This window comes from Phoca vitulina, unplaced genomic scaffold, assembly GCF_004348235.1.
Source record: "Phoca vitulina isolate PV1807 unplaced genomic scaffold, GSC_HSeal_1.0 scaffold30, whole genome shotgun sequence".
In the NCBI taxonomy this organism is placed as follows: domain Eukaryota; kingdom Metazoa; phylum Chordata; class Mammalia; order Carnivora; family Phocidae; genus Phoca; species Phoca vitulina.
Window position 1 is genome coordinate 10,427,427 of NW_022589733.1, and position 20,012 is coordinate 10,447,438.

General features: G+C 41.2%; 1 protein-coding gene across 1 annotated transcript in view; it reads left to right on the forward strand.

Annotated features, from left to right (window-relative positions):
- The window catches only part of GINS3 (GINS complex subunit 3), a 61,178-nt gene that overhangs the window by 16,523 nt on the left and 24,643 nt on the right, over positions 1–20,012 (forward strand). The window contains exon 3 of the mRNA XM_032424527.1: positions 1,055–1,165. The gene's annotated coding sequence lies outside the window, so the exon portion shown is untranslated. The remainder of the gene's footprint in view (positions 1–1,054; positions 1,166–20,012) is intronic.

The following is a 20,012-nucleotide window of genomic DNA, read 5'->3' on the forward strand; positions in this document are numbered from 1 at the left end:
AGTTAGTGTTTGTAAGCTTGAATTGTAAACGAAAGCTCAAAAAAAAACAAGCTTCAAAGGAGAAAACCGGTCATCCAAATTATTTTTGAAAAGATGATCAACCCACAAAAAGAAATACTTGGATGGAGCCTCTGCTTGTCTCACTCAGACCTTTCTCCTGGGAGAGAATTCTGTCCTCCCCTCGCTCCCCCACTGCTCGGGGGAGCCTTCTCTCCTGCCTTTGCCTTCCCCCTAACTTTGATTGAGCTCCATTTGGTTGTCTTAGAGAAAACCACAGGGGCTGTCCTTTTGTTCTGGCCCTGACAAGAGGTAAAGAACCACCATGGGTAATTTTGGAGTTGGAAAGGACAGGACTCAAGATGGTCCAACTCCCTCGTTGACAGAAGTGGGGGCCAGTGACTTGCCTGGGTGACCTTGGGTTACACAGCTGGGCTAGAAGCAGCAGATCCGATGTCTAGTTAGGCATTTTTTCCATTGCGTCCCAAGTGCCTAAGTCCAGCTCGGTGGGACACTGAAAATTGCCTTGGAATGAATGTCTCATGACCAAGTCCCCCAGAGAGTTCTCTCTGGGCCATTGACAGAACTTAGTTCCCATGATGTGAAAACCAAAGGAATGGTGAGGTTGCAGAATATTTTGTGGGTTTTTTTTTTTTTATGGCCATAATCTGATGAATAAAAGAGCTTTTTAAAAAATAATTCTTTGTACATATACCCTGGCCCCTTTATGAGAGTATAAGCTCTTTGAGGGCGGATAAAGGGTTACATTTATTCCTGTAAATTCTGTAATTCCCTCTCTATTCACAGTTGATTTCCAAGAAGTTATTCGTTGTTTGATTGAACAGAGATGGCTCTGAATTAAAGACTGGATTCAAAAATTGAAAGCAATGGCAGGATTTTTCAGACCTCTCATTTTTAGGTCTTTTTCTCCCCGAGACCAGGCCTGCAAGTTCTCCTCTTCCCTCTTAACACTTTTTCTCTGTGACACTCACTGGAAGTCTCGTCACCTGCAGCCATTTCCTATTGTTTCATGTACAACGTCTTATCTTCCCACCAGGGCTGTCCTCGAAGGCCAGGCTAATGTTCCCATGCTCCAGCGTCCAGGTGGCAGTGTGCTAGGCCCGTAGACAAATTCCAAAGGCTATCGAAAAGAACAGTTTCTGAATTGGTAAGAATTGACATGATGCTTTTATATGGCATTTTATTTTTTAAGTTCTCCCTCAGACATTATTCCTTTTTCAACAACATAACAAGTTTTTAATTTTCAAATTTTATTCAAAATAATTTTTTAGTTTATGTATTTTATTTTTTTATTGTGAAATTTACAGAACCGAAAATTTACCATCTTAACCATGTTTAGGTATACAGTTCGGAGGGAACGAGTACACTGATGTCGTATTACAGCCATCTCCAGCATGTCTCTCATCTTGCAAACCTCGAACTCTGTATACATTAAACACTAACTCCCTCTTCTCCCCTCCCCCCCGCTCCTGGGAAGCCCCATTCTGTTTTCTGTCCAATTCTGTAAATTTGACGACTCTAGTGCTTTATGTTAGTGGGGCTGTACAGTATTTGTATTTTTTGTGACTGGCTTGTTTCACCTAGTATAATGTCCTCAAGTATCATACATGTTGTAGCCTAAGTCAGAATTTCCTTTCTTTTTAAGGCTGAATAATATTCCGTTGTATATATACACATGTATATCATATTTCGTTTATCCAGTCTTCCGTCAGTGGACACTTGGGTCGCTTTCTCCTCTTGGCTACTGTGATTAGTGCTGCTATGAACATGGGTGTACAAATAGCTGTCCTATTCCCTGTTTTTAATTTATGTGGGTATATACCCAGAAAGGTAATTACTGGATTATTTGAAAATTCCATTTTTAATTTTTTGAGGGACCTCCATAGGGGCTATGCCATTCTACACTCCTACCAGCAGTACACTAGAGTTCCAATTTCTCCATGTCCTTGCCAACACTTGTTATTTCCTATTGTTTTGTTTCTGTTTTTGTTTATGACGGTCATCCTAATGAGTGTGAAGTGGTATCTCATTGTGGTTTTGGTTTGCATTTCCCTAATGACTAGTGATGTTGAGCATCTTTTCATGTACTAAATGGCCATTTTTATATCTTCTTTGGAGAAATGTCTGTTCATCCTTTGCCCATTTTAAAATCAAGTTATTTGGGGTTTTTTTGTTGTTGTTGTTGAGTTGTGGGAGTTGTTTGAATAATCTGGATATGTATGATTTACAAATATTTTCTGCCATTTCATGGGTTGCCTTTCCACTCTTGATGGTGTCCTCTGATGCACAAAAGTTTTTTATTTTGATATAGTCTAATTTATCTATTTTTCTTTCACTACCTATGCTTTCAATGTCTTATCCAAGAATAAGCTAACAATTTGATAGTGCAGTGCAGTCCCCAAAATGGTTTCTAACCCTAAAATATAAGAAATTTGACATCGATTCAAGCAGGGAATGTCATTATTTCATTTTTTTTTTAATTGCAGTGGGGGCGCTTGGGTGGCTTAGTTGGTTGAGTGTCCAGTTCTTGATCTCAGCTCAGGTCTTGATCTCAGGGTCACTGGGCATGGAGCCTACTTAAAAAAAAAAACAACTAAAATTGCAGGTGAATTGAATTAGTAAGTATCATTTTGATTAGGGATTAGGTTGCCATTACTGGGAATGTTTGAATATTATCTTTGTGTTGTGCCATGATGAGTGATAAGAGAGCCTGAGCCAGCCACTTCTAAGGTTGTTCTGGAAGATGTAAAAGTATGTGTCCTGACCTCTTAATCAGTAAGTTTGGCCTGCAGGATCAATGTAACATATTTTCACTGCTGGGTGAATCTCTGTCCTTCTCAGAATACCTGTAAGAAGCAGAAGGGTACAGACATTGTCTTACAGACATAATTAATGAGGAAAAAATGTCAGGCATCTCAGAAGAGATTATTACTCTTGGAATTTTAACTGGTTCAATATTATTATAAATTTTATCTGAGGGGTGCCTGGGTGGCTCAGTCGTTAAGCGTCTGCCTTCAGCTCAGGTCATGATCCCAGGGTCCTGGGTTCGAGCCCCGCATCGGGCTCCCTGCTCAGCGGGAAGCCTGCTTCTCCCTCTCCCACTCCCCTGCTTGTGTTCCCTCTCTCTCTGTGTCTCTCTCTGTCAAATAAATAAAATCTTTAAAATAAATAAATAAATAAATTTTATCTGAAAAGCATATATATGACAACTATGTAGGATAAAAATTACACCTCAGAAAACAAAGGAGGATTGAGCAAACGTGTAACTCTAATCACAGGAGAGGAAGAGAAGCTTGAAATATGCTCTGATGGCAACTTTGTGCTTACCCTGGTAATGGAACTACCCAAAGCTTCGAGTACGATTTCCAGAACATTCTGCTTAACCCCCAATGTATTTTATCTTGTCACTCATTTATGGTATTAATAAATACCATACTCTACTCTATAGGAGAGTTACCTACTCTATAGGAGAGTAGAGAGAGGGGGGAGGAGCAGAGGGGGAGAGAGAGAATCTCAAGGAGACTCCACTGCTGAGCCCAGAGCCCCACGTGGGGCTCTATCCCACGACCCTGAGATCACGACCCAAGCTGAAATCAAGGGCTGGACGCCCAACTGACTGAGCCACCCAAGCACCCTTACTCTAGGATTTTTTAAAGTTTCTCCTACATTTTCCCCAAATTTGAAAACAAGCACTTTTCTTTTTTGTGAGCTCACATGAAAATATCAAGCTTACTTGAACATGAGGACTTAAAATACAGACTCATTCTCAAGTCACCAAAACATTGGAAGTGTCAAAAATACATTCTTAATTATATTCTGGTTTGGGATTTTCAAACTTTTAAAAATCATGAGTCTTTATATTAAAATGTAAGTTGACCTTTTTCAAACACTAAGCTTATTGATATATAAAAGAGAGATTGTCATAAAATAAAATTTATGTGAGTTGTACCTAGCAATTCATAATAATGGAGAGTTTTGGGAAAATAATAATAATGGCAGGTTGGCTGGGTGGCTCATTCGGTTAAGTGTCTGCCTTTGGCTCAGGTCATGGTCCCAGGGTCCTGGGATCGAGCCCCAAAACGATGTCTTCAGGCTCCCTTGCTCAATGGGGAACTTGCTTCTCCCTCTCCTCCCCACTTATACTCTCTCTCTGTCTCTCTCTCAAATAAATAAATAAAATATTTTTTAAAATAAAATAATAATAGCAATAACATTTTAGAGTTATTACTAAGTTGGAGATGAAGAATATAATAAATTTTTCCTGTTCTTTGATGTTGCCACCTACCCAAGTCAAAGAAAAACAAGTGTAATATATTTTCCACCTATAGGTGGCAATATTTGTACTATTAGCATCGTCTTTATTAAAAGGCAGATTATTAAAAATAATTAGAAATCCTCTTTTAGCAAATTTTTTAGAACTTTTTTATTATGAAAATCTAGAGCATACATAAAAGTATAGAGAGTAGTATAATGAACCACCATGTTCTCACCAGCCACTTCAAAAATTACCATGACCAATCTTGTTGTATTGGCCCATATCCCCTTCTCCACCATCTGGACTTTTATTTTTAGAGTTTGTCTATGTATGTATGTATGTATGTAATCTCTATGCCCAATGTGGGGCTTGAACTCAGGACCCCAAGATCAAGAGTCCCATGCTTTTCCGACTGAGCCAGCTAGGCACCCCACACCATCTGAATTATTTTAAAGGAAATCTCAGACAATGCAAAATTAAAACAGAAAAATAAAGTTATGGTACCACCTTTAAAACACCTCCAAGGAATTCTCCTAGCACACATGGAATCCTAAAAAATAAATAAATGGACAAATAAGAAACAAACCAAAAGCAAGCTCCCTACTATGAAGATGAAGAAGCATTGAATGTCATACCCTGTAAAACATGGGGTGATAAACCTCCATCTATCAAGTAATGTAAGAATGTTTTTATTATATACATTGAGTATGCCGGTGAAATACAAGTGATACTTTAGGTCTGAAGGAGAGAAACTTCTTTCTTTAAGCAGTGGCTAAGTTACAGAAATACTGAGTGACAGAATATATGATATCCATATCCTTCCTTGGGGCTAAAAAAGTGATAAGACCAAGTTAGAAGTTTTTGCAAAATGAATGACGAAATATATAAAGGGGATACGAGTAAGCAAGGGGAATGGAAAATTACCGACTTGTTAGAACAAAGCAGTGACAGCTGCTAGCTCTAAAATTAGGAACAGAGAAGAAATTCTCGGAGCACCACCAAACAAAGGCGCAATCCACCCAGCACCTCTTCAGATTTTAACCCCTAAGACAATACAAGGCAAACAGCTCTGCCGGAATGACCACTTAGTGTGTTCTCCTCCCCAAACCTTGATGCTCTCTGGGTCCAGGACCATCTCTCTACAGAGGGCTGCCCCCTGGAGGACAGCTCAAATGAACACCAAGGGCAGGGAGCGAGCATCTCTTGAAAGACTTTAGCGTTTCTATGATTTACTGAGACATTTATGACTTCACAGACCATCTGAAAGTCCAACACATATTGCTTACATCTTCGTCACGCTCTCTGAGCTCTTCAAGCCCAGACTCTGGAAATAAAATGATTCCCAAAAGCACTCTAAGCATCTGGGTTGTAGACTCTTTCACCTACCTGAAGTAGAAACTTAGCCGCTGCTACCGAAGTTTTTTAATTATAAAAAATCCCACATGATGGTCTATAAACAGAGTACCTCCGAATGACTAGAAAGCAACGTTAGAGTCCCCAGACCTGCTTTCTAGTCAGGTCCCTGCCCCAGGATGACCAAGGACATCACACAAGCCACGTGGGGCTTGAGCTTCCTCCCCCAGGGAGAGGGAGTAGCTGTGCTGGGGGTAACTGAGTCACAGGAATATTGCTGAGGACGACTAGGAAAACTACCATGAATACACTTCGAAATTTTTATTTTTTTTAATTTTTTTTAAAGATTTTATTTATTTATTTGAGAGAGAGAGAATGAGAGAGAGCGAGCACATGAGAGCGGGGAGGGTCAGAGGGAGAAGCAGACTCCCTGCTGAGCAGGGAGCCCGATGTGGGACTTGATCCTGGGACTCCAGGATCATGACCTGAGCCGAAGGCAGTCGCTTAACCAACTGAGCCACCCAGGCGCCCACACTTTGAAATTTTTAAAACGCTGAAAAGTTAGGTGGCTCAAGGGTTTCTTTTGCTCTGTTTCATGATTGGTTATATATGTTTTTACACTGGTGGTCATTTGCTCTCTTAATGGCCTAGCATCAACTTCTCTCTGATAACAGTCAGCAAATTTGCCCCTAGGGCCACCCTGCCCCACTCTCTGCCCTGGGCTTGAGTACACTTGACCTCACCCTCCCCACCAGAGCAGGAGCCAGTCTGACCACAGGATGGCACGTGCCCAGTGGGAGCCTTGTGACTTTGGGTGGTGCTTAAAGGGAGTGATGAGAGTCCTTTCTTCTCTTTTCCTGCTGGACTTGAACCTGGAAGAATGGGAGGGTAAAACTGCAGCCACGTTACCTCAACATGAGGCCTGGGAATGAAGCCAACACCCAGAGAGAACAGAGCCAACAAACCAAGAGGTGGAGGCCTGAGCACATCACTTTAAGGTCCCTAACCCAGCTGCCCCAGGACTGCTCAGTTACGTCAGTATATTCCCAGTTGGGGTTGGGTCTTCTGAAACTTGCAGTAACAAGAGTCCTAACTGACAAGACACTCAGTAACTTGGCACAAAGTACCCAACGGCATCCTTTAGGGAAGCTCACTATATCACAAGGTATCTCACTCAAAATCAGGGATTCATTTGGTCATTGACTATCCCATAGATTCTGGGGGCGAGTCTTGGTTACCTCTGAATCAGAACTCTTAAATAATGTCTGAAGTGCCTAGTTTCACTTCCTCCTTTGCTCTCAAGAAATCAGGGAAATACCACTACTTGGAATTTCAAGGATTTCTAGCCTAGGATGGTGGCTACCAGCTAGAGACAATTACCTGGATCCTATATATTTCAGATTCATTGCTACATGGTGGTGCTAATGTGGAGATATTTGCTGCAAACAAATTTGTGGATTATATCCATTTTCCAAACCACCTGAGAGTGAAGAATTTGAAAGTGTTCTTGCTCAATAGCTCAAAGGAGTCCTGACCATCACCTCTCCAAAAAGCTAGAACACTGGTACAATTTATAGCTTCCACTACAAAATGCCAACAATGTAAAGTAAGATGTAGGAAGAGGTTGTAAAAGCATCGTGTAAGGTCAAGTTTTGGAATCATTAAACAGGAGAAAACTTTTTTAACATAACTTACTGTTCAGAAACGTTTTCCTTGGTATTAGACTGAAGCTGTTAGAACCTTCCTAGATCCCCTTTAAGGAAAGAAGGCACTTTTCAATTCCATTATGTTCACTGTGAGTCCTTCATTGGAAAATTATGGTCAGTATGGAGCAGGGAAATGCCACCACTGTGCAGATCAGGATTTCTTAACTCCAGTACTATGGACATTTGGGGCCAGATAATTCCTTGTTATGGGGGGCTGTCCTGTACACTGTAGGATGTTGACCAGCATTCCCAGCCTCTACCCACCAGATACCAAGAACACCCTTCCCCAATTGTGATGACCAAAAATGTGTCCAGAATGTCCCTTGAGGGGAAAATTGCCCCCAGTGGAGGACCACTGGTGTATGGTTTCAGCCACTGAAGCAGAACTGTCACCGAGTTGAAACTGAGCTGGTTACATACCCGCAAGGCCTGGGCTACCATCTGGTGCGGTCATTATGAAGATTAATGAAGAAGCTGTCTACTGTGGCTCATTTGGGAAATTCCAAAAAGTAAAATATGGGCTGATAATCCTACAGTGGTTAAATAAACAGACTATAATATATTTAGAGTATTTATAAACTGTAAGCAATTTCAGCTCAGTAAAGTTCCTTTTCTTTAAATCATTTTTTTAGTGTAACTAAATGACAAAGCTATAGTGTTTGTATGATTCCACTCATCCTAGGTACCTAGAGTAGCCAAACACATCGACACAGAAAGGACAAGGGCGGTTGCCAGGAGTTGAGGGAAAGGGGAAGTGGGAAGTTACTGTTTAATGGGCACAAGAGTTTCCATTTTGCAAACTGGCAAAGAGTTCTGGGACTGAGTTACACAGCAATGCATGTATTTAACACTGCTGAACTGTACACTTAAAATGGTTAAGATGGTAAATTTTATATTAAGTGTATTTTACCACAATAAAAAAATTATAGAGTTCACCTCATTTGTGGTGGAGAGAGAGTAACCTTTTCCACACATTTAAACATCCCTCTTAGTTGATCCCAGGAAGATAAACCCAGAAAAGGGCTCTGATTGGCCTGGCTTTGGAAATGCCCATGTGTGAACCAATCAGGGGTGGACAGGATGGGGGTAGTATGATTTTCCTAAGCTTCAGGAGAAAAGGAAAGGTCATATACCCATCCCTGACCCAGTTAACTCTAGCCAAGGGTGCGGAATCTGTCGCAGCCAGCTTTCATCCAAACCATATGGCTGGAGTGGGCAGAGACACAAGTTCCAGAAAAGAGAGGGAAAGGAGGTTCAGGACAGACAAAGCAATAACTGAATATTCCTATCTTCAACCACCATAATTATGATCTAGTGTTCTCTTTCCTAGTTCCCTCCTGTTATTGCTGTTACCAAATTGAAACTGAGCTGGTTACATACCCACAGAGCTTGGGACACCATCTGGTACAGTCATCATAAAGATTAATGAAAAGTTCCAGACTTTTGCAAAGGGAAATGTATGACTTATAAAAGCTAAGCCTGTGTTGAATAAGAGTCTGCATTGTATAGCCTGGGAAGAGACTGGAGTTGACTCAGCTTTATTCATTGCCTTATCAGTGAAAGCATTAGACATTAGAATGCCTGGATAGAGCTGTACCACCGTGAACTTTGCAGTCAGGGAACCTGAGTTCATAGCCCAGCTCCACCACTTTGGGGCAGGGGGTCACTTCCCCTCTCGGAGCCTCCATGTTCGGATAAAAATTAACCCAGGTGGCAATGTAGAACATCCCTATCAGGTAGGCTTTGGAAGAACACAGTTGTAGGCAGGTAACGGGGCATATCATGAAGGCCTCAGCAGCAGGGAAGATTGGACGCTCACCCAGGCACTGCCCCTGCAGGAGCTCACAGAAAGAGCCACCAACTGGCCTCATGGACACCGACGTCCTTTTTGGTAGGAGGACTGCAGCCCAGCTGAAGTTCCCAGGAGAGAATCTGATGGGCACAGCTAATCGCCCCCGACCCTTGATTGGGTGGGTTTTTTTCAGTTGGGTCCTTCATAGGGTGCTCTCCTCTCTGGGAGGACTGGTCTGAACCAGTTCCTCCTCCCTGGGTTGGGCATCTGTGGTCCAGGAGTAGGGTTTCATGATGTAGAAAGTGGCCCCCTGTGGCTATTCCCTCTGCATAATTAGGGCAGAGTTGTTTATTAAGAGAGGAGGACTGGGAGGACTGGTACCATCTTAACCTAGCTCAAAGCCCACATATACAGTAGGCCCTCAACACGTGTTTGCTCTTATCCTTAAAACATCCAAGTACTGTGTTCCAGTGACTGTGTTGGGCACGAAAGAGATGTGGACAGGATAGATTAAATCTCTAACTCCCTGAGCTCCCCCATTGAGTGAGGGAAGCATGTAGAAGTTTCATATGGGTAATATAGATGTTGGCGGGGGGGGCTCTTGGAGTCTGGCAGAATGGCAGCACAGGCTAAAGAAAAGTTCAGTGGAGAAGGGCAAGATCAAGGAGAGCCTTGAATGTCACGAGTATTCTCCTGTGGCCACTGGAGGGCTTTAAAGCAGAGAGCAATACTTTGGTATAACCAGGGCAACAGTGTTCATGAAGGAATGTTCCCATTTCCCTTCCCATTCCTTCATCCTATTCTGCTACTGATGCTCGTGGTGAGGTCTACAGATGAGCAGTTTCCTTACAAAGACCAAAAGAATAGAGGCAGAAGAAGGAGAAAACAGTGTGTGTGTTGGGGACGGGGGTGTGGAGAACAATACAAATAGTACACAGGGATTTTTTTTTTAATTCATTTTTTAGAACAGTTTTAGGTTTGGGGCACCTGTGTGGTGCAGTCAATTGAGCGTCTGACTCCTGGTTTCGACTGGGGTCGTGGTCTCAGGGTTGTGGGATCGGCCCCACGTCGGGTTCCACGTGCGGAACTGCTTGGGATTGTCTCTCCCTCTCTCTCTGCCCCTCTTGCTGGTGTGCTCTCTCAAATAAATCTTTAAAAAAAAAACAAAAACAGTTTTAGGTTCACAGCAAAATCAAAGGGAAGGTACAGATATTTCCCATACCACTTGCCCTGACACATGCACAGCCTCCCCAACCATCAAAATCCCCCACCAGAGTGGTACGTTTATTACCACTGATGAACCTACGATGATACATCATTATCACCCAAAGCCCATAGGTTACATTAAGGTTCATTCTTGATGGTGTACATCTTATGGGTTTGGACAAATGTATAATAATATGTATTAATTATTATAGTATCATACAGAGTAGTTTCACTGCCCTAAAAATCCTCTGTGCTCCCCCCTATTCATCCTTCCCTTCCTTGAACCCCTGGCAACCACTTATCCTTTTATTGTCTCCATAGTTTTGCCTTTTCTAGAATGTCATATAGTTGGAATCATACAGTGTGCAGGCTTTCAGATTGGCTTCTGACACTTAGTAATGTGCATTTGAAGTTCCTCTGTGTCTTTTTATGGCATGATAGCCCATTTCTTTTTAGCACTGAATAATATTCCATTGCCTGGACGTACCACAATTTATCCATTCCCTACTGAAAGACATGTTGGTTGCTTCCATGCTTTTAGCAGTTATGAATTAAGCTGCTATAAAGACTTGTATGCACGTTTTTGTGTGGACATAAGTTTTCAGCTCTTTTGGGTAAATACCATAGAGTGTGATTGCTGGATCATATGGTAAGAATATTTTAAGTCTTGTAAGAAACCGCTAAACTGTCGTCCGAAGTCGCTGTACCATTTTGCATTCCCACCAGCAATGAATGAGAGTTCCTATTGTTCCACATCCTTGCCAGCATTTGATGGTCTTTGTTTTCTTTTTTGGCCATTCTAATAGATGTGTAGTGGTACCTCATTGTTATTTTAATTTGCTTTTTTTTTTTTTTTTTTTTTGATGATGTGTGATGTTGAGCATCTTTTCATGTGCTTATTTGCCATTTGTATATCTTCTTTGGTGAGCTCTCAGGTCTTTGGCCTATTTTTAAATTGGGTTATTTGTTTTCTTACTGTTTAGTTGTAAGAGTTCTTCATGTATTTTGGATGCCAGTCTTTGTCTTTTGAAAATATTTTCTCCCAGTCTGTGGCTTGTCTTCTAATTCTTATGTCTTTCACAGAACAGAAGTTTTTAAAATTAAGTCCAGCTTATCAATTCTTTCATGGATAATGCCTTTGTTATTGTATCCCAAAACATCGTCACCATACCCAAGGTCATCTAGGTTTTCTCCTTTCCTATCTGATGGGAGTTTTATAATTGTGCATTTTACATTTAGGTTGTGATCCATTTTGAGTTAATTTTTGTAAAGGGTGTAAGGTCTGTGTCTCAATTCATATCTTTTTGCATGCGGATGTCTACTTGTTCCAGCACCATTCATTGAAAAGACTATCTTTGCTCCATTGTATTGTCTTTGTTCCTTTGTCAAAGATTAGTTGAATATCTTCATGTAAGTCTATTTCTGGGCTCCCTATTCTGTTCCATTGATCTGTCTATATTTTTGCCAATACCAAACTGTCTTTATTACTGTAGCTTTATAGTAGCTCTTGAAATCAGGTAGTGTCAGTCCTCTGACTTTGTTCCTCTCCTTCAATATTATGTTTGCCATTCTGGGTCCTTTGCCTCTCCATAAAAACTTAAGAATCAGTTTGTCGATATCCAGAAAATAACTTGCTTGGACTTTTAATTGGGGTTACGTTGCATCTGTAGGTCAAGTTGGGAATAACTGACATCTGGACAATATTGAGTCTTCTTATCCATGAACATGGAATATCTCTCCATTGATTTAGTTCTTCTTCAATTTCCTTTCATCAGAGTTTTGTGGTTATTCTTATATTGATCTTGTACATATTTTGCTTGATTTATACCTAAATATTTAATTTTTGGAGTTGGTAATGTAAATGGTATTGTGTTTTTAGTTTTGAATTCCACTTGTTCATTGCTGTTATGAATGGAAAGCAATTGACCTTTGTATATTAGCCTTGTATCCTATAACCTTGTGGTAGTTGCTTATTAGGTCCAGGAGTTTTTTTGTGGACTCTTTCAGATTTTCTACATGAACAATCATGTCATCTGCAAATGGAGACACTTTTATTCCTTTCTTCCCTTTTATTTATTTTTCTGGTCTTATTGCATTAGCTAGGATATCCAATATAATGCTGAAAAGAAGTGATGAGGGGGGGCATCCTTGCTTTGTTCTGGAACTTAATGGGAAAGCTTCTAGTATCTCAGAGAATTTTTTAAAAAAATTATTAAACAACACAAAATAGTTTAAATGATCCATAATACCTGTATGTGTGTGTATAAACACCCTCCGCTCTTCTAATCTTCCTCCCTCCCTCTACCATCATTTTGCTCTTAAGTCACCACCTATTAATTATTTTGCGCATTTCATGCTCAACTTTTCCCTATATATATTCACATATGCCTTTTGAAAGCATAGATGGAACTGTAGTCTACATTTTTGTCTGTAACTTGTGGAGTTTTTTACTTAAGAGTGTACTAATCATTTTAGCTTTCCAGGCTAGTGTATATAAATTTATCTTATTCTTTAAATGTTTGCATAATAGAGAAAGAAGATTTGGGGAGGCAGTGTCTGGGATTAAAAATAAGACCTCTTTTGATGTTATTTAAGATGTAGAAGAGAACATCAGAAGGGTTTTTAATTTCCTTTGGTCACTGGGTTGTGTTTCTTTGAATGCCACACCAAGCTGAGATGGGCAGTGGAGACCCCAAGATTTATTCAAGTTATATTAGAAAGATTTCTGGGGCAGTGGGGTGGAGGATATATTTCTGGAAGATGGTGGTTAAACTAGAAAGGGAAAGGGGGAGTAAGGACTATGGAAAGAGAGGGGAGAAAAAAATGAAGTCAGCAAGAGAGACTAAAAATTAGTGCTGAAAGGTAAGAGACGTACTGAGGGAGCATGCTATCTTGAAATGCAAGAGGAGAAAAAATGTCAAGAGTGGAGTGGCAAATAGTATGCTGCAGAGAAACCAAACCAGGTAAGATCTTAAAAGGGCCCATTGGGTCTAGGAGATCATGGGTGAGTTCAATGACATGGAGGGAACAGAAGCCATAGAGCCAAGCTGCGAAGGGTAGAGAAAAGAATGACTGGGTGGAATTTAAGAAAAAAACAGGTGAACAAAGGGAAGGGACAGAAAAATAAAATAAGATAAAAACAGAGAGGAAGGCAAACCGTAAGTGTCTTTTAACTATGGGAAACAAACTGAGGGTTGCTAGAGGGAAGGTGGGTGGGGAGTGGGGTAATTGAGTGATGGGCATTAAGGAGGGCACTTGATGTAATGAGCACTGGGTGTTATATGCATCTGATGAATCACTAAATTCTACCCTTGAAACTAATAATACAGTGTATGTTAACTAAATTTAAATAAAAAAAATTTTTAAATATTTGAAAAGCTAAAAAAAGAAAAAAAGAAGTGACTGGAGAGCAAATGATGGGCACAGAAAGGATATGCTACACTTTTGAGAAGTTCCACTCAAGACGAAAGGAGAGCAATTAAGCAGTGACTAAACTGAAGTCACATGAGGCTATAGGGCTAATTTTGAGCTCCTATTATTGTTATATATAAATATGAAAAAAATCAAAGTTTGGACAGTCCTCTTCAATTTTATAAAATCAAACTCTGTCAAGTTAATGAGCTTACAGAGTTAATGAGCAAACCCATCTCTTTACCCCATTAGAGCTTATGTCATTTGGCTGTTATGGGTACCTGGCCATGACTCAGAAATGCACACACGGAGCCACATGACACCATGTATTACTAGGCATCCCCTATGCATTGTCAAACAGTGATTTAAAAGCCTGCATAGTGGTATACAGCTGGAAGACCAGACCAGGACTATGGAAGCTACGTTTCCTTTTGTGGAAACTTGGGGAGCCCGTATTTGATTCGAAAATGCCTTGAGATTATGAACGCCAATCCATGAATACACAAAAGTTATAACTTTCTTTATATCTAAGCCTATGTAGGACAAAATATCTCAGAAATGTATTGATTCAGTTCCATAGAATATTTTCCTGGCCCAAGTAATTCATCTTTCTCAATAACTAGATGGCAGTGTGGAATAGTGGTTAAGACCACAGGCAGTGGGCCCCACCCGACTTGGAGTTTGAATCCCAAGTCAACTTCTTATGAGCTGTGAGGTCTTGAGCAAATTCCTGATTTGCAGAATAAGAGTAATAGTACCAACACAGAGGGGTTTTATGCATATCAAATGAGGCCATGTGTATGCAGAGCTTAGCACTGCATGTGGCACCTAGCAGGGGCTCAGTAAGTATGAGGTGACATTCAGTTCACTGGGCCCAGCAGGTAGACAGTGGTACAAAGGGGACTACAGGCAAAAAGGGCTGAAGGCAATAAGGACTGTGATTCAGCTGGGAGAGGAGAGGATATAGGGAGGGACCCAACAGGGAATAAAATAGGTAGGGTGGAAGCAAGGTATATGGATCTTCTGCTGGGAAAAAACAATAAAGCAAGGCTCCAAAGAGTATCTACATTATATATAATTGTGTCTACACACACACACACACACACACACTCTACATGTTACCATAGGAGTCTTTCCTATGCTTTGCTAAACCTATGCCTATTATCTGAGCCACTCTGTTTCTCAGTATTAAGTGACAGAAACCCAGCTTCAAGTAGCACAAGTCAAAATTATAACATACCAGCTCACGGCATTGAAAACGGCAGGGGCGGGGGGCTCTGGCATAGCTAGATCTAATGCCTTCAAAACAACCCAGCCTCACCCCACCTCACAGCTCACTTGTCTCTGTGGGCTCCCAGGCTAGGCAGGTGCTCCCTTCCAGGTGGCCAGCAATTCAGTTACCTTCCCAGCAGCCCCCACTGGAAGACAATGTTCCTGGTGCCAGGATTGGTCTGGTTTGGTCACAAACCCATCTCTTTACCCTGATCACTTTTGAAGATGCTGGTGGGAAGAAGGTATTGGTAATTCTGATTGGCCAGCCTGAGACCCCTGACCCTGTGAGGGTCAACCTCACAGAATCCGCATGGCCTGAGAGCGGGGAGTGGGGACAGAAGGTGGGGAGAGGGTACCGCAAGTGAATAGATCCTGAGCAAGCGAATACAGCTCGTGTCCTCCATCACCTTCATCTTGGTGGTTGGAAATACTTTTAAATGATTTAAATTTAGGAAATTAGGACCTGAATAAATTCTTGTGCGTCTTTTTTAAAGATTTTTAGATTTGCCAATCCTCTACAGCAGAGTTTTCAAACTCATCACTGTTGACATTTTGAGACAGATAATTCCTTGCTGTGGTCCACTGTCCTGTGCATCGTAGGATCTTTAGCAGATCCCCAGCCTATACCCACGAGAAGTCAGTAACACCTACCTACCTTCTCCCTTCTGTTCTGACAACCAGAAATGTCTCTCAAGATCAGCAAATATCCCCTGGGAAGCAAAATCACCCCCTGTTGAAAACCACTGCTCTAGGCTATGTGATTTTTCCCAGGCTTATTTTTATTATAATGATGCAGCTAAAATGCAATTTTACCAAGTGAGTCTAACTACAGAAGGCTTCTCAGTGAGTACAACTGACTTTTGGGGAGTTTGGGGGAAGAAATCCTGTCCAAGTAGCTCAAGTAAAAGGAGGGTATCATGAGAATAGGGTCCTCTTGCAATCCAAAGAAGGCTGAATAGGCAAGCTTCAAGGAGGGGTCCCACTGACCCTTCTCTGTCTCACTCTGTTTCTGTTTCTCACTCCAGAGCCCAGTGACACCTGCATCTGTACTTTGTGTCAATTAGTTCAAACTGTCAAGGGACAAATCTGACTGGTCCAGCTCATCTTTTCAAGCCACACCATGAGTCGAGCTCTGTTTAGACCAACGGTCAACCTATCCAATCAGCTATATCCAGGGCTGGAAGGAAAGTGAGATCTGGTGCTTCAGAACCTGCCCTTGCGAACAACAGGGGCTGAGACCAGGAAACCCTCCACCTATGGGACCATGGTTTGAGTGCTCAGCAGGTGAATCAAAATACATTCACTATATGATAGAGGTGTGGAGGGGACAAGCACAAAGGTGCAAGACACGGGTGGCCCACTGTCCCAGTTCGTCTAGCACTGGCTCAGTTTTCTTTTTTGAACTAAAAAAAATTTTGTAGTGGTAAAATATGCATAAGAGAACTTATCATTTTAACAGTCTAAGTGTACAGTGGCATTAAGTACGTTCTGTATAGAATATGTATACCAAGTGACACTGTGCTATTAAGTACACTCACATGGTTGTGCAACCATCACAACCATCCATCTCTAGAACGTTTCCATCTTCCCTAACAGAAACTCTGTGTCCATTAAAAAACTCCTCAGTCCCCAAGCCCCTGGCAATCACCATTCTACTTTCCATCTCTAGAAATCTGACTCCTGTAGGCACCACACAAAAGTGGATCATACCGTATATGTCCTTTCGTGTCTGGCTTCTTTCATTCAGCATCATGTCTTCAAGGTTCACCCATGTTGTAACAGGTGTCAGAATTTCATTTCTTTGGAAGGCTGAATAATGTTCCATTTTATGGATATACTACATTTTGTTTATCCATGTATTTGTCGATGGATACTTGGGTTGCTTCCACCTTTTGGCTATTGTGAATGGGACTGACTCTTTTTTTAAAGAAACTCTAGTATTTTAATCTTAAAATAGGGACTGAAGGTTTCATTGAGCAGATTTCCATATCAAAAGTATCAAGATTATACAGATCTGCTGCAGGACACTGACTGAGCAAAGAGCATTCATAAAATTATACATCTTCTCTTGTTTTTATAGCTTTTTAAAATTTTTTTAGTTTTATTTAGTTAAATAATCTCTCTACCCCATGTGGGGCTCGAACTCATGACCCTGAGATCAAGAGTCGCACGCTCCTCTGACTAAGCCAGCCAGATGCCCCCTTCTTTATAGCTTTATTGAGGTATAGTTGACATACAAAAAAATCATATGTATTTAATATACATTTTAATGAGTTAGGATATACGTATACATCTATGATATCATCACCACCACAATCAAGGAAATAAACATATCTGTCATCTCCAAAAGTTTCCTCGTGTCCCTTCCTTTTCTGTGTGTGTGTTTGTTTGTCTATGTGTGTGTCATGTGTGAAGAATATTCAACAGGAGATCTACCCTCTAGACTTTATAAGTGCATAACACCGTATTATTAACTATAGGCACTATGCTGTAGTGGGTCTCTAGAACTTACTCATCTTGTATAACTGTAACTTTACACCCATTAAACAACAACTTGTGAGAGCCCCATCCCCCTATTCCCTGACAACCACCATTGTATTTTCTGCTTCTATAAATCTGACTATTTTATAGACTCAGGTAAAGTGGGATCACATAGTATTTGTCCTCTGATGACTTATTTCACTTAGCATAAGGTCTTCCAGGGTCCATCCATGTTGTTGCAAATTGTAGGATTCTCTTCCTTTTTAAAGGCTGAATAACATTCCATTGCATGTATATACCTCACTTTCTTTGTAAATTTATCTGTTGATGAATATTTGGGTTGTTTCCACATCGTGGCTATTAATGAATAATGCCACCATGAACATGGGATTGCAGATTCTCTCTCCAAGATCCTGATTTAAACTCTTCTGGATATATACCCAGAAATGGAATTGCTGGATCATCTGGTAGCCCTATTTTTTAATTTTTTGAGGAACCTCCATACTCTTTTCCATAGCAGCTGTACCATTTTGCACTCCAGCCAGCAGTGTATGAGGTTCCAATTTCTCCCCATCCTTGCCAACACTTGTTACCTTTTGGTTTTTTGGTAACAGCCATTCTAATGGGTGAGGTGATATCCCATTGCGGTTCTCATGTGGTCTGCAAATATTTTCTCCCATTCCAAGGGTTGCCATTTCTTTCTGTTGATTGTTTCCTTTGCTGTGCAGAAGCCTTTTAGTTTGATGTAGTCCCACTTGTCTATTTTTGCTTTTGTTGCCTGAGTTTTTGGGGTCCTATCATGAAATCATTGCCAAGACCAATGTCATGAACCTCTCCCTCACGTTTTCCTCTAGGAGTTTTACAGTTTCCGGTCTTAAGTTTAAGTCTTTAATCCTCAGTGCTTAGTTTTACCACTAAAAGTCCTGTGTCCCAAGAAACCCCTCAGGCCCAGACAACCTGGGACAGGAACCCACCCTGGACAGGAACCCAGCTAACACACTGGAAGCCAGGACCTCAGCACAAGCAGGTGAGAGCATCACCACCGGGGCAGCTCTGTCCACTCAGAGCATCATTTCCGTGTTCTGGAAAGGTGGCCCCTCCCACACAGCCTCGGAGGACGGAGCAGGCTAAAGAGAGGTGACTCTCAGAGGCCTCCAATGGACTGCCCAGTTCTCAGTGACACAATCCATGTCCAAAGGGGACACCAAAGAGAACTCTCTCTCACACATTCACACGACAGGAGTCAGTTTTGCCTAAACCTGGCCTTATTTACAAATGCAGTGCATCAAAGACCTAACTCTTATAAAGCTAAGAGGGTTTTCCATTAACAAGAAACTTTATTACAGTCATGCATTTTCGGTAAATCTGAGATCTGATTCTTCCTTTGTGTTTTCGTGCATTATTTCTTAAACGTGTAGCTGCCAAAGGCATCCCTTTTCTATATATGTTTTTCACACTGCATTGGTTGTGCAGTGTAAAAACTGAATGCTCAATTTCTGGCATCGGACGCGTTCTTTGGTATGACTGTCGGTGTAACCAACAGGGGCTTCTGTTTTTCATGGTCTGTAATGTGGCTTGTTGCGTGGTAAGAACAGGAACAGTAAGTTTTGGGGAGGTGTAATGTTCTATTTGTGTCGGTTTCCCAACTGTTAAACGCTGACAGATTTGGGCATCTTTCAGGTCTGAAATATTTTAGATCTTTGATGACATTGGAGATGGGGAAAGGGAAAGAGAAGTTTTAAAGAAATAAGTACTTTTGTTCTTTAAATCTCACGTTTTAAATTTCAACCGTGCAATACTGGCTTTTATCTACTGGTAGTGTGGGATGCAGGATTTTTTTTTATACACTGCTCAGCTAATTTTTCTATTTTTGTTAAATAAAAATCTTTACCTCCTAAAAAAAAAAAAGGTTTCACCAACCAATATTAGGTGAACATGATCAGTGGGAAAAAAAAAAAAATGAAAAGAGCTCAGTCATGATGATGTGATATTGATCATTGTAAACTGAGTAAACAGGGTCTATTTCTAAAGATCAAACTGCCATAAGTAGCTTCACTAGGAGGATCGGAATCGGCAAGGGGGGCGTTCCTGGTTCCTGCGGGAAGCGTGGGCCTTCTTTACCTTCAGCACACCTTCCAGCTCAACGTGTTAATACATAAGAACACCTACGTAGCAGGGACTGATGATTGATTTTAAATGTTAAATTATGTGTAATGATATTTCCGAGGATAAAAGCTTCCCCTGGGACCGAACCACGGGGCGCTTGTATAGCCCGCCGCAGGATGTCGGCAAATGCTCTTGTTGGTACAAGTAGAGTGCAGGGGTTGTCCCTGCCCCCCTGAACTTTTAAATTAGACACAGTGGCCTTCTGGCAGGGGTGTGTGCTGCTGGAGCTTCCCAGAAATCATCTCTTTTTTTCCCAATAAAAGTCCTGATTTCCCCCATTATAAGGGGCATAGGATCTTTATAATACGTAAGGTGATGGCTTATATTTTTGCTTTCACTACAAAAATACATA